At 36.7% G+C, this 23,949-nt stretch overlaps 2 pseudogenes; one reads left to right on the forward strand and one right to left on the reverse strand.

The window, feature by feature from the left end:
- Positions 1 to 1,163: 1,163 nt before the first annotated feature.
- Positions 1,164 to 16,979, reverse strand: LOC147907915 (uncharacterized; annotated as a pseudogene).
- Positions 16,980 to 19,038: 2,059 nt separating this feature from the next.
- LOC147907916 (uncharacterized) lies at positions 19,039 to 23,333 on the forward strand (annotated as a pseudogene).
- The last annotated feature ends 616 nt before the right edge of the window (positions 23,334 to 23,949 follow it).

The following is a 23,949-nucleotide window of genomic DNA, read 5'->3' on the forward strand; positions in this document are numbered from 1 at the left end:
ACCACGTTGATGTAAAATTAATAACAAAATGGGACGGATGGTAAGGCGCGGAGGCAATGATCGCGAAATTTCACAGCCGCAACGGAAAATTTGACCGCCGTCGGAATGTGCAAACTCGAAATGAAGTTCAACAAGCCGATTTACGTGGGCATACTCGACATATCGAAAGTTTGCTTATACGAATTTCACCACGAGTACATGTCACCAATATATCGCGACAAATGCAAGATCATGTACACCGACACGAACAGTCTTATTTACTATATAGAATGCGACGATGTTTACAAAACTATGAAACGCGATATTGCTAGATTCGACACGAGCAATTATCCGGCAGACAACGTGTACGGTATGTCTCTCGCGAATAAAAAAGTATCCGGCCTGATGAGAGACGAGAACAACGGTGCGATAATAATCGAATTCGTTGGACTCAGAGCGAAGATATACGTGGTGAAAGTGGAACTAAGAGTGCAAGAAGGACACTAAAAAGGCGAAAGGCGTAAAAAATAACGTCGTAGCGCGAACGATAACATTCGACGATCACACGCATTGTTTAAACGAAGAGATCGAAATGACTCGCCGTCAATCGTGTATAAATTGCACGAAGTGTACACGATATCCGAATCGAAAATCGCTCTGAGTCCATACGACAACAAATGATACGTATCGGACTCGACGGAGACGTTACCGTGGGGGCATTGGCGGATACCTTTGTAATATATGTATTATATATAATATATATATTATATGTAGTATATATTGCTATTATGTATTACTATTGTATTAGGTGTTGGAATTAATTCGTAGCGTTTTACAAGTGATGGGAAGTACTTTCATTAATGTATTTTTTAATGCTCATGTGAAATAAATAACATTCTTTCATTAAAAACGCTACGAATTAATTCCAACACCTAATAATTTACACTTTTTTTTACATTTATACAAGTATTAGTATATTTTATGTAATAGCATTTATTATATATTATGATTATTGTACTTTCATGTAATACGTATATCATATGTTTTTAACATATATATATATATATATATATATATATACGTATTATATACTACTAGTATTTTAATTTACACTTTATGTATTCCACTTTATGTTTTTTTCATTTATGCGTATTACTATTATGCGTATTTCTATTCTTTTGATTTACACTTTACGTGTTTTTTACATTTATATAAATATTACTATTATGTATTACTTCATATGTATGTATTCTGCTCCATACATAAATTGTTATAAATAATTATATATTTTGTATCCAAAACGAAGATGATGATGAATGGGGGCTAATAAAAAAATATATGTTTATATACTTATTGATATATATTTTTATATGTAGAAAAATACACGAAATTTTATCAAATGACATTGTTTTTGTGTATCCATTGAATTGTGCGATCTATCGAATTCTAGCCACTTGACGTACCTTGTCTTCCTTCCGGCGCAGTACTTTCTCCACGAGATACACGTCCAGAGATGAGTAGCGCGATGCAACTCGTGCTCGCAGCTAGAACGCACCAGCGATGGATTTTCCACGATAGTCCTCGAGTAGATAGGTTGGGATTGGTACGCTGCACCTTAACGATCAGAAACACCTCAATGGTCCAATATGACGTGTAATCCTTCTCAAAAATCGTCTTGTACTTGCTTACGCGTACTGAATCGCCCACTTTGCCGGATCAGCGATTTTTATCACACTATACATTATGCCCAAAAGTCTTTCGGGAGATACGTTGGCGAGTCGCATGCCGATAGTGCGATGTAATCTGATACGAGACGCGACAACTCGTCGATCCACTTCTAATTGCCGTTGAGTGTAAACATCTTCCACATGTCGTTTTTGAGCGTGCGATTGAATCGCTCGACTACTGATGCTTTCAACGTCGAATATACGTGGAATAGTGATTAACGTCGTGTTTTTTCAAGATTTTCTGCACATCGGTGTTGTAAAACTCTTTCCCTATATCCATTTGTAAATTTTTCGCACATCTTCCACTCGCTCGAATTATCTCAACAATAGCATCAGCCGTCTCGCTTCCACCCTTGCTTTGGAGCGGTACGGCCCACGCGTACTTGCTCAACACATCGATACGAACGGTGAGTATGTAGTGGTGGCCTCTGTTGAAGTTCAAGTACAGGCGCATCTCGACGATATCAGCCTGCAATAGATCGTCGTATTCTCGAAATATGACGCGTCTTCACGGAAAATTTCTTCTTGCCGGAGCATGCAATTCCTCGACGAGTCGATGTCTCTCGGAGCTAATTTTTCTCTTTTCGCTGGATCTCTTTTTCATGATTCGATGCGTAATACAAAGAGCAAAAATATTTTTTTTCGCTGACGCCACTCGACTGATTCGTTTCGTTGATACGCGATTTAATTTATAATAAGGCTTCGCGAAGTTCCTCGATGATCGACAGCATTTCATTGTCGTGAGCGCTTCCTTCCAAGTTACATATTTCTGGCACGTCTTATCAGACGTACGATCAGAATTTCTGCGGACAGTGTCTGCAATTTCTACAAACGATAGACGCGCTTGAATTTAAAAAGCTCGACGAGGTGCTGTGAAATCTTAATATTAGTCGAATGCTTTTTCCGTCGTGCCATTGACACTTACGCTGAGCGGAAAGAGCACCGTCCTCGCGGCGAATTATTTTCCCGCCATAGATTTGAGTGACGGAGATTATGAGCTCGGTCTGGTGTTTTTTGAAACTTATCACATGATAAAATGTGAATGAATCGAACAACAAATTTTATTTCGCCAAAGATAAGCGGAAATTACAATTCCCGAGGGTTCATACGAAGTACGAGACATAAATGAATTTTTGAAATGCGCGATTTTACGTCCGCATCGCAACGCACTTAAAACCGTTGATGTAATGCGTGGTGACAATAACTACTACAGCAACAATAACAATGACACCGATGATGATAATGGTCGAGAATACCCGATTATGCTCCGCGCAAACTACAACACGATGAAATGCGAGATTAGATGTGCGTATAGAATAAACTTTGGCAAGTCCAAGCATTGGATCACTGCTGGGATTCTCATCGAAGCGTATACTGTGTGGCCGCGAAGGTGGCATGAATCGGACGTGTCGATCAACATAATGAACGTAAACGTTATCCGCGTAGAGTGTAACGTGACCGCGGGCGTTGCGGTTTTACAGCAACGGTAAAAGCGCGCAAACGATATATGAATGTTCCGAGCGTGCCGCCTGGATATAAGATATCGGAGAGACTGGCGCAGATCATTTGCCGATCATCGTACGGAGCATTACGGATCTAACGATATATCGTCGATCCAAACGGACGATTGCTCGAGGAGAAAAGATCACTGTTAGATTGCATGTACGACGGCGACAGTGATAACGTGAGCATAAGATGCTGAACGGAACGGAGCATACACAGAGAGATAACGCATTCTTTACAAGGCTGGTGACGTCACAGCTCGATAACACTCGCTTATCCAGCTGCATCAGGAAGAAGAAGAAGCGCGTCGAACGTTACATTTTTAAAGTCCTTGAAATTCGCGGTGCGCAACATTTGAGACTGATATCCTAAACATTAAAGACGAGCCGATCTACGACGATCATATTGTCAAGATTGAAACTCACACGTACAGCCCGTTCGCCAACACAACGTTTGGGTACAACGAAATAAGAATACCCATACAGCAATAGGATCTGTACACACTGCCGTACGAAAGCTTTCTATATGTTGAGGGAAAACTGATGAAGAACAAAATGATTCAGAATGCTCACGTGGCATTGGGAAATAAGTGCGTCGCGTTCATATTCGATGAGATTCGATATGAACTCAAAGGTGTGGAGATTGACCGTAATAAAAATGTGGTCATAATTAGCACGCTTAAAAATTATGTAATAATGTCATCCAATAGAAGCGTTTCTACGGAATGCTGGAATGCGCAGACTACTGCAGCCGGATAATTTCTTTAATTTCTGTATATCGCTTTACGTACTGTTGGGATTTTGCGAAGATTACAAACGCATGGTGATCAACGCTCGTCACGAGTTGATTTTAATACGAGCGCGCAACGATTGCCTGACAGGAAATCTGGCGACAGAGCCAACGCTCAAATTATTCAAAGTACAGTGGCGAATGTCGCATGTGTTATTGAGCGAAATAAGCTGTCGATGTTGGGCGCTGGGAGAGCGGACGATATCTGAGCATAGCTTTTCGCTCGTGTGATCGATCTGTTCGAGTTTCTGTTCTTGCAGAGCACAGAGCTAAGCATTCGTGGGCCATCAAGACTACTCAGCTCGAGAAGCTGCGCTACGTTATTTTCGTTATGCAAACAGGTAAAAAAAACGTCATATCCGAGGATATAAGTCGATTCGACTACAAATTAACCAATGCAAAACTCTATCTGAATTCGGAATGTTATCCGTACGATAAATTTAGATTTTGAGAAGAACAGATGTGCGATTCTGTACGACTTGTACGCACGTTTCTATTACGGATACGAGTATCTCGAGCCGAGTCTCATCTTTACAACTTTTTTATGTAATGACCTGTTCATGATCATCGATTGCTCTCGACAGAACAAATCGGTCAACAGTGGTACTGTGGACGTGCGATTAGACTTTGAATGTAAGGAGAACGTACCCACAAATACAACAGCCTATTATCTCATCATACACGATCGCGTGATTCAGTATAATCCATTGACCAATGTTGTGCGTAAAATCACCTAAGTGCACCTCTGACACGGTATAAGATCTACGATACATCGCAATCGACCGCAATCGACTGCAGTCTTCTCGACAACATGCTGGTGCCAACGTTCGTGGATCTGCAAGGATTCATCGTTAACAAGAAATTTATCGTAAAGGAAATAGGTGCTGAAACAGGGGACTGTTCTCACACATTACATTTTTACGAGTTCTGTGCCATGGAAATTTTTGACAAAATCCAACAGGTCTTGCGCTTCCTTGAATGCTTATCATCATGGATTGCAATGGGAGGACGGGATGGTTCCATACAACAAGGCGAAATGCCTGATCACGGCAGCTGTATTTGAAGATGATGCTATCGTGTACGTTAAGAGACGAGAAACGAACGTGGCTGTGGAACTTGCTTTTGGACGATGAGCGAGATCTTAGATGCAGTTTACGAAGATATGGAATCTTTAACTAAGCTGGATGTTGCTAATACTATGCGATGTGGACAACATGTTCAGAATTGCGCGTTACAAAATGTATTGAAAATATATAACTGGTGGTTGCAAAAGAATTTTTTTAATAAACGTATTCATTACGTATTTCTTTTTCCCTTCCTTTGTAATGTACACGTATGTATGAACATATATGTATGAACGTATATGTATGAACATATATGTATGAACGTATATGTATGAATGTATATGTATGAACGTATATGTATGAACGTATATGTATGAATGTATATGTATGAACGTATATGTATGTATTATATGAATGTATGTATGTATGAACACATATGTACGTGTGTATGTATGTATGTATGTATGTATATATGTATGTACGTATGTATGTATGTATGTATCCGAAAAACATTGACGCTTCTGTTAAACGCGTCGCGACATGTCTGAGCTGACAGTACATACATGCAATGTATATAGATAGTGTATTAGACTTTTTTCATTCAATCGTAAGCTTCAATTACGAGCACTAAGACATGGACCGAGTAAAAGAATATATGCGTCGAAAATCGATCGAGCGAAAGAGGTACCGTCCGTTGTCGCCAAGTCCACCAAGTCCACCACCATCGAAGGAAAAAGCGAGATATTAGGAATGTCCTGGAGAAGGCGTCAAAGCCGCCAACGTGCTCATCATCACCATGCCACCGCGTCATCGATACCATCGAAATATAAAGTATAAATATTAATAAACTCGCGAACAAAGAAAATACGTAGAAGACGCGATAAAATGTGTCGCGACATTTTCGCAATTCTTAGAAAGAGGGGAGAGTTACCTCTTCAATTCGAGAAGTTTTACCATATACATCGCAATTTACACGGGTGCAATTAGTCTTCGTACAAGCGATACTCGCTTGTACGAACGGTTGAAAAATGTATTTCGCTAAAGACTGCAATACATCGTATAAAACAAAGAAGAACTGCAGTAATATGTAAGTTCAACGTTCTATACACAAAAAAAATGTTTTTAATGTTATGTATGTACACAGCATGGAGCATCGCGAGATACGTTTATTGAGCAGACGTTACGATCTGATTGCTACAGGCTACAAATTTTTGGAAATTAGAATCAACGTTGATCCACCGAGTTACATGGAAATCGCTCTGGGAGATCATCGCGGACATGAACTATCGCTGCCTCTCGAAACGTGGAAGGGCCTCTACGAGCAGCGATGAAATATTTACAAGATGCTACGAAACGAATACAAGGACAATTTTATAAGCTTTGGACCGCTAACTGTCAGCGTTTGCATGCTGAACGATGCTACGCTCGTTTCGATTCTTCGTCCGTACGCATTACAATGACCGAAACGACGCTACGAAGTATGTTTGAGTTTGACGGATGTATCGATGTAATGTCCGAATGATCAGCTCGACTCGTCGATACGGTTGGTGTCAAATATACGCGATTTTCCAACATCGCGTTCGAAGACACAATATGCGATAGTGACATCTTTAACAAACATCAGTTCGTCGATTGCGAGCTTTAGTTTTTAATACGTACAAAAAAGAAACGAAGTAATAATATGTGAATAAAAAATTTTTTTCGTTCACATCACTATATATGTACTTTCTTTACTTCCCATTCATCCATCCATTAATCCTATACCTCGACGCGCTATCATACTCCGTTTAGATAAACAATAACCAATCCGTTTTTTTTTGCCATGTTACGAATAATGTACACATGTACGTATGTATGTACGTATGTATGAACGTATGTATGTATGTATGTATGTATGTATGTATGTATGTATGTATGTACCTTTCCGTAGGAAAAAAGGACATGTTACAGGTGTGAAAATAAACGTGCAGCGTGAATTTTCAGCAATCGATGGGCTACAAATAATCGCGGCTACATTATAAAGAGTGTTGCAACTATATAAGCAGTAACTTTTCTCGTGACTTTTCTCACTTATGATCTAAATTGTTTTACAACTGCCGCCTACAGATAAATTTTAGGCTGGCTCGCTGCAGCGAAGATTGATTCTCAACATCAGTCTTTGTCTTGCTTTGTCTGTGCGCAAGACGTATTACAACGTGAGTGATTTTTTTTCTCCCAACGTGCAAAAATATTCTACCATTAACGCTAAATGGTAGAATACTTTTGCACATTTTCTGTGATTAAGTGAAGTGAAGTGATAATTTTTTTTACTGTGTAGCTATTGTATAACATGGATGATAAAGAACTGCAAAGAATTGAGCCTCCTCTTCCTCCTCCTTCTCTTTCTCAGTTCAATAGAGTGATATTATAATTGATCTCACTCAATTACATGTCACTCAAATAGAGTTGTTCCATCGCCTCTTCGAGATTGCCGATGAGGTGGATGATCTCACTCATGTGCGCATTAACAGAATTGCATTCAACCATCTCATCGACAATTTCGATGAGGCGGTGGAGGAAGAGGAAGTGGAAGAGGAAGAAGAAGAAGTTGAAGAGGAGAGCGTCTCCGCTGGAGTTCTGGAGGAGAGCGTCTCCGAGTCTTGAAGGATCTCGCTCCTTCTCCCCCTCTGGAATATCCTGAGGATATATCCGAATTATTCAATCAAATAGAACTAAATTTGGGTATCTACAATGAACTTAATTTGGGTATTTATCTCCTTAGCGTCCTGACGATCGGGCAGGAGGAAGAAAAGGAGGAGGAGGAGGAGGAGGACGAGGAATAAGAATTCAGCGGAGAAGGAAGAGGAGGAGGAGGAAGAAGAGGAGGAGAAGGAGGAGGAGGAGGAGAAGGAAGAATAAGAATTCAGCGGAGAAGGAAGAAGGAGAAGGAGAGAGTGTGGAGAAGGTAAGAATATTTTATTATTATATTATATATAATAATAACATACAATAATTTTTCTTTCTTTTTTTTCTTTAAAATGAATCTTGTTCGCATTATAATACCGCGACGCATTTTGGAATGGACGTGGAGTCCGCGGTGGCGGCGATGGCGGCGGTGATATGTGACGTCACAACATAGTAGGATGTATCATCATATCGGTAAACACCGATAGCGCCGGGACTTCCCGCGCGTCCCCCTCCCTTTCGCCGCGCCTGCGAGGACCTCCTGCGCCCCCCCCCCCCTCTAGCCCCATGATCCAGAACGTGCCTTGTTTTACTACTACTGTACTTGGAAAAGAAACTTCTTAGACATTTTATCAAATGTAGGAAATAGATAAAAAATAAAGGAATCGTTCAAGATCAACGAACGACATGCTGGACACTGTTCTGTCACACCGAACTTGTCCTCCATGGAGCGGTTCCAGAATGCTCCATTTGATGCCATTGCATCGACCTTGAATCCAGCTTTCTCAATGAGAATAATGCATTCCATGAGTTGATGCAAAACTGTTCTAGATGTGCTTCCTGAACTAAGAAAGCATCCTACTGCCTGTATCCATTTGCCCTTAAAGGAAACATGGAACATGAACTTAGAATATGAAGACCAGTGCGCGATCTCCTCTTTTTCCAACTTTTTGTGTATTTCCCCAAATTCGTGAAGCCCTCAACTTCAAGGTTTTTACGATTAAACGTTAGTGTCTTAGATACTTTCATTTCATCTAATAGATCAATCATCTTGAAACACATAAGATAAAACAAATAAGATTTACAAGTGAGCTTTCGAATTTTTCATTCTTTCAAAACTGATATTCAACTCTGTCGAAAACGAATAAATTTCACTCATAAAATATTGAAAAATTCATTCTTCATAAATGAGTAGCTCAATTTTCACTCCAAAAAATTTAGAGAGTAAAAAGAATAGGAACAAAGTAATAAAAAAGAAAACATTGCAAGGAAAAAATAGTTATAAAGAAGAAAGAAGAATTTATGAAGTATGCAATATCATCGACAAGAAATGTTTATATTAATACATGTACATAGTATATTTTTATTTGAGAGAAATAAACTTATCACGCACATCAGATGGTTCCATTTTCGCACTTTTTTTCTTTAAAACTTTCTATAAATTTAATAGATAATAAATTTAATTTCCAATAGATATATTTAGGAACCCTTAACAACCTTACAATCTTTAATGGTTTCAATGTACCGGCTTTAAAGTATCTCTGCATGGCAAGGCAAGTATATTGTGACTTCGAAGATGCTCATAAGTCTTTTTTACTTTTTATTTGTAGCAACAAACATTCGTATATCCATTGAGTAGTATATCGCATGCCTTTACTACTTTTCACTTTCGATGCTGCAAAACATGCCTGCACGAATTGTTGAGTTGTGGGAAGCTTACTTATCGCTTCTTTTACTGCTTGCATATTTGCTTGAACGCATTTGATCTTTATGTTTTGAATTTTCTTTTTTAACAGCAAAAACTACATTTCCAATACAATATTACAACGAATAAATGCGAAAGTAGTATATGGGCAGTCATGTGGCACCAAAACAAACGTCTCCTCCACGTCTCTCGCCGGCGCCGTGGGCGTGGCCTAGACGGTTCAGTCTGGAAAAAGGCGCGCTCTGATTGATCGAGGAGTGAAAGGTAGGAGTAATAGGATAATTAAATGGTGTGTTCTGGTTCGTCCTATATTTGATAAAGATCTGATTGATTCGCATCGTACCTATTCACGAGGTGATTAAAGAAGGGGGGGGGTAGTAGAAGACCTCTGACAAAATGGAGGATAAAGTGAAAAAAATGGTGAGTGAAGATTGGGACTGTAACATTTTTTGTCGTGAAGACAAAGTATGAACACTGGGCATGAATAGCGGGCGGTTTTATGACGCTCATTTTTTTTGTTGACGCGGCACTATGTCTCCGACGTGTTGGCGTTTGTGAATGTTTTTTATTTATGAGAGATGAGATCTTATACTAAAAATTTTGGAGTCTTACTTTTGCTAAGAAGAAGGAGGTAAAATAGGAACAAACATGCTCAACTGACGCGACGCATCGTCTCCGGTATGATGACTCATTTGTTCGAGAGTATGATTTTTATGTACAGGGTGGGCCATCTATTGGTACGTTTTTGAATTTCGTCGTATGGCAACACCGAACGAGCAACAGACCCGAAATTTTGACAGTTTATTAGTCATACCGTCCGCGGCACGAAACAACATGTTTTCTCTTGAAGAGCGTTTTGAAATTTTAAAAACTTATTTTCAAAGTCAGTGCTGTGTCGCCGAAACTGTACGAATTTTGAAAAGAAATATGGGTCGTGATAGAGCACCCACCGAAGGAGCTATACGCAAATTGGTGAGGAAAGTTCGTGAGAAAGGGATGTTAGTGGATGACATTATATTACGACTGTTTTGAGTGAAATTGGCGCCGAGGTAGTCCAAAATGTCATTAATAATTGGGGTGACCGAATGGCATACTGTAAGGCCAGTAGAGGGAGCCACATGAACGAAATCGTTTTTCATTCTTGACGCGGATACTTTTAGCTTCACAACAAAAAAAAAATTAATAAAAAATATCAATGTATGCTCATTTGATCGCATTTTTAAAAACGTACCAATAGATGGCCCACCCTGTATAACAAGGATTTTATGAATTTGTATTGTACTTCTTGTATTTTATTTAAAAGTCTATATTATACATGTAATAACAGAAATATGTAAAGAAAAAAGTTGGTTATTGGAGTGTACGAGTGATTAAGAAACGAGTTTATGTTATGCAAAAATGTATTTATTGATACAAATTCTTTTTTTCAAGAAGAAGAAATATATAATTCTTATGAGAATAAAGTAAAAAGAGTTTTTAAAAAAATTAAGCCAACGATTCTCGCTTCGAGAGAATTATATAAAAAATTTCGTTATATCTTAGTGAAGTTAATTCCAAAAATATTATATCGAAATACATATCAAGAAAAATTAAGTTGTTAATTTATGTACGTACATTATGCTCTATATCTTCGTAATTATCTCGCAACGTTAATTTTATAATTTCCTGATTAATAAAACTTGCAGGTAGTTTCGATTTCTTGAATTAAATAGAGTACACTTGTTAACATTATCGGATAAAGATTCTAATTGTTTTAAACGCGCACTTTACAATATTTTGCAGTTCGAGGAAGGTAATTTTTTGCATTACAATTGCCACTATGTAGGTTTTTCGTTTCGTCGCCGATGGAGTTGAATCGTGCACGTCCTCTTCTTTTCAAAGATTGAAATTTTCCCTTTCTTCTTTATATGCCAGCAATATTGATTTTGTCCCATAAGATGTGGTAAAGCTAATGGTGATATTTTTTACTACAAATATTTTTCACTCTGTTATCGCTGCTTAAATATTCGTTCATGAGTCCTATGTGATATTGAAACTGTTGCCAGCAGTCGGTGTCGAAATAAATTCCGTCCGCGTTGTGTCCGTTCAATTTTACAAGAGGTTTTGAAGATTCCTTTGTTCGTTCTTTGCAATCCTACGTGAATCGTCTTGGTATGAGAATTGTTAATACCATACGTTGTTGCTAGCAACAAATGAAATTGAGCAGTAATAAGACAAGGGAGATTCTAACGCAGGAGTTTTAAAGAGAGGTGAGGGGCGGGAGGGGGGATATCCGCGGTGCGGGAGTCTGCGGAGAGAGGGTGACGTCACTAGGTGAAGGGTAACGTCACAGGGAGAGGGGAAGGGATCGCGTCACAGGAGGTGATGTCGTTAGGCGAGGGAGTGACGTCACAGGAGAGGAGGAGGAAAATGATGTCACAGTGGGCGACATCGCGGGGATGGCAGTGCAAGAGACGAGGACGTCCTGGGTGCGAGAAATTACGTAGCCGGAAATTACGTAGCGGAGGTGTGCGTCTGCGTCGCGGTGAAGACGTAGCGCGAAGTCAATGGCTGCCGCCGTCGCCTCTGGGCGCGGTCCGCCGTCGGTCTCCGCCACTACTACCGAACATGGTCCCCTCCGCGCGCTATACTTATCATGTATACTTATCATATATACTTTCTATTAATACTTATCATTTTTCCTCTTATGTGTCGTCATCCTCTTCTCGTACGCGGAATGTTTTATTTATTTATTATGTTATATTATATATTTTATTTTATTTTATTTTATCTTATATAATTATTCGCACTGCGCGATGGTCGCACGCGATGGTGTGATGACGCGCACGTAATACAATACCGGTGAGATAGGAACGATTAATTGCAGACACAGAGATATTTTTATTTTAACTTATGAAAAGAAGAGCATAAAAACCACCGCACAAGATATTGTTTGTGATATTTAATTATCATTACATTAATAAAACGTTAGACGTTTCGGCCACCATCTAGCCATCTTCAGTAAATTTACAATATTCTTAAAATGCAGAATTACATATATTTGACAAAAATTAAATTAAATCAATCATCGTATAATATAATTATGTATTATATAAACGTGTTCTTTCATCATGTAAAGGTGCATTGTACAACAATTGTGCGAGAGCGCACCGCGCGGAAAAATTAGAGTGAGAGTTCGGCGCACGGCTGGTATGATGCACGACAGAAAAATCAACTCAGTTTCTTTGTAATTTAACAAAAGAATTTCTTTAATATATTCAGTTACAAAGTCAAAAGATATAATTAATTAAAGATCAGATTAACAGAATATTAAATGCGGTCACCTTTTCCAAATTGAGTTTGGAATCGCGGTGATGGAAAATCTCGGCGATTTTTCTCGGCACTTCTCGAACGATTCAGTTTATAGCGATTTCACTAAACGGTTAGCACGGCGATTTTACGAAGCGATTATAACTCTAAGAACTCTAAGAACTTTTTGGAAGTAAGTAGGAGGACGGCGAGATCGAAGCATTTATTGCTTTCGGCCTGAGCTTTCCCTTTTGGGAAAAATCCAATAAAATTTTGCCACAATCTTAATTATTACGTGGCATTAGGTATACAGAATTGATTGGCGCTTTGAATTCTTTTCTAGCGACGTTCAACGTAACAGTCATGCGCGGCAGAAAATCCGTGCGTGGGATTGGTGACAGCGCATGACGTATTCGTCAGAGCGCGGCGCTCGCGTGCGCGAATTGAATCGTTCTAGAATTTTCGATTGTCCGTTGCCGGTAACGACAGCTTGTTTGCGTGTAACGAATTGTTTTTAAAAAGAACAAAGAACGACGAATTCGATGATTTTAATGAGGATTAAGATCATGCTCGAGATGAAATCACGAGCTCACTTTATGCATGCGTTCAATGACAATTAATGTCGGTCGACTGAAAGAATTCTTGCTTTTCTTTCGAATTACCGATCTCGAACAACAATGTTGCAGCGCTAATTGTCATATTACGAATTATGTAGAACAAGAATCTAATTTTAAAAAATTTAACCTATCATTCATATCTTCTAGTCGAAATGTATGAGAATAGAATCGTTACCTGTTTTACAGCAAAAAAATGATGAATCTCAAGTACATCCTTTACATAGATGGAAATTTGTCGTGACATTTGTGTGTTATTATTTGTCATATCATATCTGTTACCACTATTTATATATATGTGTCAAAAGTTTAGAACGTTCTAGAATTATTTATTAAGTGTGAGAGAGATCTTTCTTTAGAAAAGGCAAATAAACATCGGGCAAACTTTCAGTGTCACTTTGCTTATTGATACTACTTATTTGGTTTTTTATGTATATCATTTCAGAAATTCTTCTTTTCTTATTAATGATTGTTCTGTGCCTAAAATTCTGATATTATCTCAATCCAATTCATGCATCTCATTCAACTGGTGATGTGAAACCATTGACATCTCCGAGGTGGATCTTCTTATGTCAGCCCTATGTTCTCTTTTTCGAGTTTTTAATTTTCTTTTTGTTTGACCAATATAAGAAGACTCACAATTTAAACAATTTATTTTATAAATCACTCCACACTGGTCCTCTTTACGCAGAGGATTTTTTTCAGTTTTAATAAATCTATTCATTTTATTTATAGGTTTGTAAGTGATATTAAAGCCTTGAATATGTGATAGTTTTTTAAATTTTTCTGATACTTTACTTAAATATAGTATTATAAAAAACTTTTTCTTTAAATTAGAATTAGAGTCGCTTTCGTTATTGTTGTACTCACTATTTTTATCTAAATTCATTCTATTTTCTAAAGTTTTAATTTTATTTTTTATTGTTGAAAAGATGAATTTAACAGGATAACCATTCATTAACAGAGTGTGAATTAAGTCAGAGATTTTTTTCCTGAAATTTTGGATGGGATAAAAGCAATATTCTATCTAATTGCCCGATAATTACGCCCCTTTTATGTACTAACAGATGATTCGAAAAATAATTTAAATATCTCCCTGAATTAGTAGGTTTTTTATAAATATCGAAGATGATTCCTCCTTCTTGTCTTGTTAGTTTAACGTCTACAAAATTAATGCCGTTTTCATCGCCAAAGTCAACTGTGAATCTTAGCCTTTCATGATATGAATTAAACAATTCCAGAGCATTCTCCACTTTGTCTTTATGCACTGCTAATACAATATCATCAACATAACGAAAATAAAAAGACGAGATAATATTACTAGTAGTAATAATTTCTTGTTCTAAGTCTTGTAGAACAATATTCGCTAATATAGGGGACAATGGAGAGCCCATTGGCATGCCAAAAATCTGTGTAAATATTTTTTTGTCCAATTTAAAAAATGTAGAATTAATTATAATCATAATTGCTTTATATGTAGAGTTAATTATAATCATAATTGCTTTATAATAAACTTATGGAAAGGAATCGAAGTCTTGTTTTCAATCAAGTTCTACCTACGTTCAATACTCTTTAATACTAAATCGGTTGGAATGTTCGTGTACATCGAGATCACGTCGAATGATATAATACTGAAGTATTTATCGATTACCTTTCCATTAAGTTTATTTACAATATCAAAACTATTTGATATTGTGAAACTATTTGGTGGAGGTAAAATATGCCTGATCGTGTAAATAAGTACCAACACCGGTTTTATAATAATTAAAACGGTTTTTAATAAAATCATTTTTACCAGTGTGTGTAAACGTAGTCTAAGACTCTACTGTTAAGTCCGCTGAATACAATGGCCTAGTTCCCACCAAGGATTTGAACGAGAAAGTTTGTCCATTTATTTGCCTCTCACTTTACTCATCTTTCTATCTCCACCACCGCCAATAACGGTCCATTCTAGATGTCAATGGCGCGCACGGATCCACTCTGCAACTGTTGAGTTTGCTGAACACGACTAATGGCATTGAATCAAGTGATTTAGCCAACCAATTAGATCACTTTCTCACTTTTCTCCTTTTTGTTTCATTCAGATGTCTTCTATGCACTGGTGCATAAAAGCTGTAATATAATTGTCGTAAAAATAATATGTTTATAATAATATAAATACAAATACAGGTTAAATCGTAAGAAATCCCCAATATATTTAATGATATTATTAATAGGTCTGTTCTTTTCAACTAAAGTTCTTGTACGGTTCTCGTTTTTACACTAATTCATCTTAAGATGTCACGAATCAGAGAGCCGTCTTAAGACATTATTTAAGCACTTTAAGACATTACTTAAAGCTGGTTCTACATTAATCGCAGCGCAGCGTCGCACGCGTATTGTAAGCGCGTTGCGATCCAATGCATGATGTCAATATATAGGTGAAGCATTTGATAAACAAGAATAAGATGATCTGCTAAAAATTATTACTCTTCAAAAAAAATGAATGTATCTAATGAAAAATTAAAACCCAGATGTACAATCTTAATTAATCAAGTTCTATCAAATTAAAAAGTATAACACAAATGATACTGTTTCTTATTATTTATACAAACTTACCGTTTTAAAAAAAGATAAAAAAAAGCGCTAAGCATGTGCTTTTCGTGAAGAATCATTTGAGCCGGTTTCACCAACGCCAATTACTTAATTGGCCGTGGAACTGACTAATTGTGTTTGTGTTTGTTGTTTTAGTAGAATTGATCACTTATGATTGACAATTAATCACCGATTCCGCTTAATCGAATTGATGAAACCGGCTCTTTGTATATAATACTAAGTATGCAACCGAATTAATAGTAGTTTTAATTTTTCTTCAAAGATATTTTTGAACATATTTTTCTTAATCTAACCTAAATAATGGCAACTTTTATTCTCTGTCAAAAATTAATACTCTTTGAAAAAAATTAATGTATCAAATGAAAAATTAAAATCCAGATGCTACAATCTAACTAATCAAGTTAAATTCTATCAAATTAAAAAGTAAAACACAAATATTGTATTGTCTCTTGTTATTTACTTAACTCTAATGATATGTATCATTCGTATAAAAGATTTGATATCAACAAAATTGGCGCTAAGTTAAATTCCATGTAATTCGGATACCAAATTATAAAATATTAACTTATATATTATATATTAAATTATAAAATAAAATTATAAATAATATTAACTTTAATGATATGTACCGTTCCTTTAAAAGATTTGATATCAAAAATTAGCGCAAAATTAAATCCCATTTCTTTACTATATATGGCAAATTAAATAAATAATGAATATTAATCTAATGATATGTATCATTTGTATAAAAGAATTGATATCAACAACTGTGGCGCCAAGTTAAATTCTACTATCAAAATCAAAAATGAAACTCTAGTGATACTATCTTTATTATTATTTACTTAATCCAAATGGTACTAATTTTTATGAAATAAAACCTAAGTATACGTATATCTTATTGCAAGATCTTCCTATTCCAATCCAAATGGTTTAAATTCCTCTTACATGAAATTATTATAGCATAATCCATTCAAAGACATTTTCTCTTTCAACTAAAATAGTGGTTATTTAATTCTCCTTCAAAATATTATATACAAATTTGCATAATCTTGCTCAATTTAAGTGTTATTACAAAAAATTAAAGAGTTAATCATATAAAACGAAAAAATTTAATTTAAATAGAAAAATTTTTCAAAATACTTGTGCTAGATCTTGATGTAATAACATAGAAGAAAACCATAAATGTGATATTTAGAAAAAGAAAAATAAAAATATTTTTAAAAATAACAAAAACAAGTAGCATATTGATAAGAAAAATTAGAATTATATTTAAAAATATGAATATTTAGAAAAATAAGAAAAATAAAAAGCATTCCCAATGAGAGTTAAAGTATCCAGCATGTATATATATGCGATTAAGTTGTAGAGTCATGTAAATTATGATGAACGTTGTGAATGCTATTAAGTTTAAGTCTAAAATAAATAAATTTAAATTTGTAAGACATACGTTATCAAAGAGAAATAAATAGTAAACTTTATTCTTATTTAATATAAAGTTCAGATTAAATTTATTATTTTTATTATTACTTCAAATTACTTTTATTATTACTTTTATTATTACTCGATCTAGCAGCGCCAAATGTTTTTACATGAAAAATTTTTCTATTTATAATAAATTAAATTTTTTCATTTTATATGGTTAACTCTTTAATTTTTTCTGATAACACTTAAATTGAGCAAGGTTATGCAAATTTGTGATAATGTTTTGTATAATATTTTGAAGGAGAATTAAATAATCACTACTTTAGTTGAAAGAGAAAATGTCTTCGAATGAATTATGATATAATAATTTCATGTAAGAGGAATTAAACCATTTAGATTGGAATAGGAAGAGCCTGCAATAAAATATATGTATACTTAGATTTCATTTCATAAAAATTAAAGATAATACCATTTGGATTAAATAAATAATAGTAAATAGTATCACTTGGGTTTTACTTTTGATTTTGATAGTAGAATTTAATTTGGCGCCACAGTTGTTGATATCAATTTTTTATACAAATGATACATATCATTAGATTAATATTCATTATTTATTTAATTTAGCATGGTATAAAGAAATGGGATTTAACTTGGCGCCAGTTAATATCAAATCTTTTATAGGAATGATACATTCCTATAAAAATTAACATTATTTATTTAATTTGGTATCCGAATTACATGGAATTTAATTTGCGCCAATTGTTAATATCAAATCTTTTTTACGAATAATATATAAAATTTTGAAGAATTTAACTTGGCGCCAATTTTGTTGATCAAATCTTTTATACGAATGATACATACAATTAGAGTTAAGTAAATAACAAGAGACAATACCATTTGTGTTTTACTTTTTAATTTGATAGAATTTAACTTGATTAGTTAGATTGTAGCATCTGGATTTTAATTTTTTATTTGATACATTAATTTTTTTCAAAGAGTATTAACTTTTGACAGAGAATAAAAGTTGCCATTATTTAGGTAGATTAAGAAAAATATGTTCAAGAATATCTTTGAAGAAAAATTAAAACTACTATTAATTGGGTTGGATACTTAGTATTATATACAAAGAGTTTCGGTATATACAAAGAGTTTCCAGTTTCATTAATTCGTTTAAGCCGAATCGGTGATTAACTGTCAACCATAAGTGATCAATTCTACTAAACAATAAACACAAACACAATTAGTCAGTTCCACGACCAATTAAGTAATTGACATTGGTGAAACCGGCTCAAATGATTCTTCACGAAAAGCACGCATGCTTAGCGCTTTTTTTTATCTTTTTTTAAAACGATAAATTTGTATAAATAATAAGAAACAGTACCATTTGTGTTATACTTTTTAATTTGATAAAACTTGATTAATTAAGATTGTAGCATCTGGGTTTTAATTTTTCATTAGATACATTCATTTTTTTTTTGAAGAGTAATAATTTTTAGCAGATCATCTTATTCTTGTTTATCAAATGCTTCACCTATATATTGACACCATGCATTGGATCGCAACGCTCTTACAATACGCGTGCGACGCTGCGCTGCGATTAATGTAGAACTAGCTTTAAGTAATGTCTTAAAATGCTTAAATAATATCTTAAGACGGCCCTCTGATTCGTGACATCTTAAAATGAATGAGTGTAAAAACGAAAATCAACTGCAAGAACTTCAACTAAAAAGAACAGACCTAATACCATTGATTATATTGAAGATTTCTTACGATTTAACCTGTATTTGTATTTATATTATTATATACATTTTTACGACAATTGTGTATGACAACTTTTATGCGCCAGTGTATACTAAAGTTCTGAATAAATCAGAAAGGCAGAAGGTGGAGGAAATGGTCTAATTGGCTGGCTAAATCACTTGATTCAACGCCATTGGTCGTGTTCAGCAAACTCAACTGTTGCCGAGTGGATCCGTGAACGCTATTGACATCTAGAATAATGTCACAATCCGTAGCTACCCTAAAAATTTGTTCAGAAAATATTTTTTCAAAATTCACAAGTATATTCATCACTGGCGAGCCTGAGTAACGCACCCGGACCCCGGACACCGAATCGCTAAAGCCGCATCTGACGCCTCTCCTACTCCCGCTATCGCTTATGGCATGAACCGAGGGTGGGGGACTTTTCCAAATGCCCATGGACAATAGAGCAGTAGAGTCAATCAGTTATTTTTCGACCGCCGCGCAGTTTCAAATCTAAATATGCGGCCCTTTTCGATTTCTAGTAATAAGTTCTGCCTCAAACTCTAATTTTAATTCGGCCTCTATCTGACCCAGTAATTCTAGCGTAAGATCCATTTTTATTATAAGATCCGAATCTAACTGTTAGTTTAATACAAATAATTTTAGTCAGTAATTTTGTACGAACAAATACATATATTTGTACTTAGTTTAAATGAACGTACATGTGCACATTTCTCTTAACAAACTCCCTATTTCTTAAAAAACATTCTTAAAAAAATATCAAGCGCTAGTTGATAGCTATTGATCAAGCGCGATCGTACTTGCTAATTATTTACTTGCTGACAATTTCCTTACGAGGAAAGACAATCTTATAATTTCCACCACACAGATGGGCGAACTTTGCGAAGAGGGAGCGCGCATACTCACGGAGGGCGACTCCTGCGAATCAAAAAACGCCTCAAAAAACACTCTTGGGCGCGCGAAATTAATCAGCGACAAGAATCGATACATTATCATATTAATAATTGGCGAGCAGATATTGAAGGACAGGAAGGCAACTGATGGTGGAAGCAATCTCGTCGCTGTTAGACGTAGTCAGCGAGCTCGCTTTACCATCGGTCCCTTTGTAAAGGCGATATTAATGGACTGGCATGGCATAGAATCAGAGATATCTTAGACGATACATTTCATGATCATGATGTAAAAATCTCAATTTGCACCAACCAAATCATGACACCTCCAGTCGATCGCCCACGAATCAGCGAATGCTACAATATAATTCCGCAGCGGGCGGACATAAAGGTATTACAAAGACATATTTGCGCGTCAAGCAACGGCTATTGATGTCTCCAACGCATTCATGAGCGATTTTATCTGTATTTATGGCACACCTAAAGCCGTTCTCACGGATCAGGGATCAAATTTTATGAGCGCCCTCATGCGCGCGATAGCATGCAAATTTCGAATAACACAATTTAAAATATCTATCGCGTATCATCCCCAATCAAACGGCTCGAGAGAAGTCACCATGTACTTTTGGGAATATCTTAAACAGTATGTAGATCGAGACAATGAGTGGGATGAACATTTGAGGTTGATAACGTTTTCGTATAACGCGAGCGTACACGAAGTTTATAACAACTAAGTTTGGTAAGACGGCTCGAATACCAACGAGCGACCCAGTTCTATCAAGCGATTTGAATATCACATACGCGAATTATTTAATCTCACTGTTCAACTGATTCCGCGACTTGCAGGAAATCGCTCACGAAAATCTCACTCATGCAAAACAACGGTCGAAACATTATTATGATAAGAGAACGAATCCTCGAATGTTTAAACGCGGCGATCAAGTTTATTTACTAAAGGAACCCGTGAAAGGGAAACTTGCCGATCAATATACCGGGCCGCAACAAATTTTGAAATTTTAAAAATTTTAATGAACAATAATATTAAGATAGCGATAAATAGCAATAGGACTTGCATAATACATAGTGACAAATTAAAGAAATTACGCTATATCGGAGAGCGTGGAGTGCACCTCCCTGATGAAGACGCCCCCCGGATCCAGTAGAGGAAGTTAATACAAAGATAATCGCTAATAGTTTAGTAACTGCTGCATCCAAGAATGGACGAGTCCAAGAATGGACGAACGGACAATCATTTTTAGCATCGTCACCGCGCTCCTCACCCCACCAGCGAAAGGGCTGATAGGTTACGACTACGGGGGTCACGGTCTCAATATTATGTCTTTATCCCTGCTAGATATAGGGAACTGTAATCTGGAAGACATCGAGTCCGTCATCGAGAATATCCACGTCCAGCTATTCCAGCTCTCGGATTTTGACAGGACCAGAGTAATCCAGTGCAAGATTGAGGTCGCATATAGATCATAATATAGACAAGACCAGAGTAATCCAATGCAAGATCGCATAATATACTATTACGAGATGCACTCTCATGTGTCGATAATATATGGCGAGAGGAGAGTGTACTTGCAAAAAACAGCAGCTAGCAACTGCCGAAGAATTCACGAAATCGATACAATTGACCTAGGAGGAAGAGATGATTATATTATATTTTTGGCATCGAATAACTCCTTTATTTCGGAACGTCACTCTCACCGGACACACGTCCGTGGATGGACGATGCAGTGGTATTCAGTATAGCGACCCGTATGGAACATGGGACAGCGTCATCGTGCAGGCGACGGTTAAGGTAACGTTGCGAGACTTCGAGGCCCCCATCCGCCGTAATTCGCACGAAATCATTTTACTTTCCGGTTTGCACTGCAAGATCACGGCCAGAGAGTGTCTTGACACCGACGGAGGTGAGACTTTTGGTCACCGCCCGTTAGTTATTATTTCAGCTATTACGACGTCTTGTATGAAGAGCAAGCGAGTAAACTAACTCCTAAGACCAATCAAATGGCACCTATCATTTACTCGATCATCACGAGAGAGACCACGTTTGCACTCACGCAAATGGGCAGAATCAATATCTGGCTACACGCTAGTGCAGACGGAACATCTGAAATTTTTTATCCTGAAAACATGGCAAGACCGAGCTTTTAGGATACGATCAAGAATTTCCATGAACAACCTGGATATTATCAGTTGCATAAATTCTAAGTTTGTATATGTGAAGAAACATATCAGGGACTGATGTGCTTTTACCGGGATATAACGAAATAAAAATGCGCCTTGGAGAAACAAATACTCCAAAATGCACTTATACTATTTAGAATTGCGCCAGACGAAACGGCGCACCGCATTATGAAATCCTCTGGACACCTGGCCATGGTGGCTGGAGAAGTCATACACTTCATTAAGTGTGTTCCAGTGGAATGCAAAATCCGACATATGGAGGAATGCTTCACCGAATTACCTGAAATCTACGGAAATAAATCGGCTTTTCTTTTACCTGGATCAAGAATACTAATGCGGACAAGAACACATAAAGACTGCAACGAGCTCCTGCCAAACATGTATAAAATACATAGGATCTGATTCCGCTTTATGCTGCGCCCGGTAGAATCCACTCATAATTCAACTGCTGACACGACTAACGTGGAGATACACCGCAGCGCTCGCTACCAATAGGATCTACTCGAACAAAGACCTAAACAGGCTCCGTAACCATATAATGTTCCCGGTAGAAAAACCACAAATGTTGAACACCTTGGCACGAGGAGCAATGGGTCACAACATACTTTCAGGAAGCGTCTCGATAACAAATCTCTTCCACCAGAAATCCCTGGAAAAAATTGCTGAAAGCGGGGGGCACGCCTCTGGCAGAGATTCATAACATTCGGCTCAGCAAGTGCAGGAATCATGACAATTTTCATCATCATCAAATTGATAAAATTAATCGTGGACACAATAATCCATAGTTACGCCCTGCACTCAATATGCAAGTAGAGTTTACATTTACCCGGGGCTATTTGGAGTTCCGTCACACACTTGTTATTGTATCTGGCAGAACCTAAAGGAAGGGATACCACAAGACAACAGGACGAGGAAGCATACCGGCCATCACAGGACCTCTCTCATACCCGCCGCCACAGGACCTCTCCCCAAAATCCGTTCTACACCAGAAGATCGACCCCCTACTCTCACAGCCCCAGTGCCTATCGAAAGTGCGAGTGAAAAAACCGTGAGTTACAGGGAACTCCGCGCAATGTTAAACAATAAAGATAATGAGTGAGCGACTATTGCTAGCTCTAAGCAAACTAATTGTAATACTGCGATAGGTTAAGTAAATGCGCTAAGTCAAGCATTTACGATAGATTTAAGAACAGTGTGTGTTAAATTTTCCCTTCTCTTAGATCAGACAATCAATAAAACGTCGGACATAATCCACAACATTTTATCTTTAGGAGGGAGGTGTCACATCCATAGCTACCCTAAAAACTTGTCCAGAAAATATTTTCCAAAATTTACAAATATATTCACCACTGGCGAGCCTGAATAACGCACTCAGACACCGAACCGCCAGAGCTGCATCTAATGCCTCTCCCACTGCCGCCACCGCCTATGGCATGAGCCAATGGTGACTTTTTTGAATGCCCATAAGCAATAGATCAGTAGATATAGAGTCAGTCAATTATTTTTCGACCGCCGCGCTGGTTTCAAATCTAAATACATGCCCTTTTCGATTTTTAGTAATAAGTTCCGCTTTAAACTTCAATTTTAATTCGGCCTCTATCTGACCCAGTAATTCTAGCATAAGATCCATTTTTATTATAAGATCCGAATCTAACTGTTAGTTTAATACAAGTAACTTTAGTCACTTTTGTGTAATCTATCACGAACAAATACATATATTTGTACTTGATTTAAATAAACGTACGTGTG

The sequence above is a fragment of the Acromyrmex echinatior genome, chromosome 12 (genome assembly GCF_024713525.1).
Source record: "Acromyrmex echinatior isolate Ae372 chromosome 12, ASM2471352v2, whole genome shotgun sequence".
In the NCBI taxonomy this organism is placed as follows: Eukaryota; Metazoa; Arthropoda; class Insecta; order Hymenoptera; family Formicidae; genus Acromyrmex; species Acromyrmex echinatior.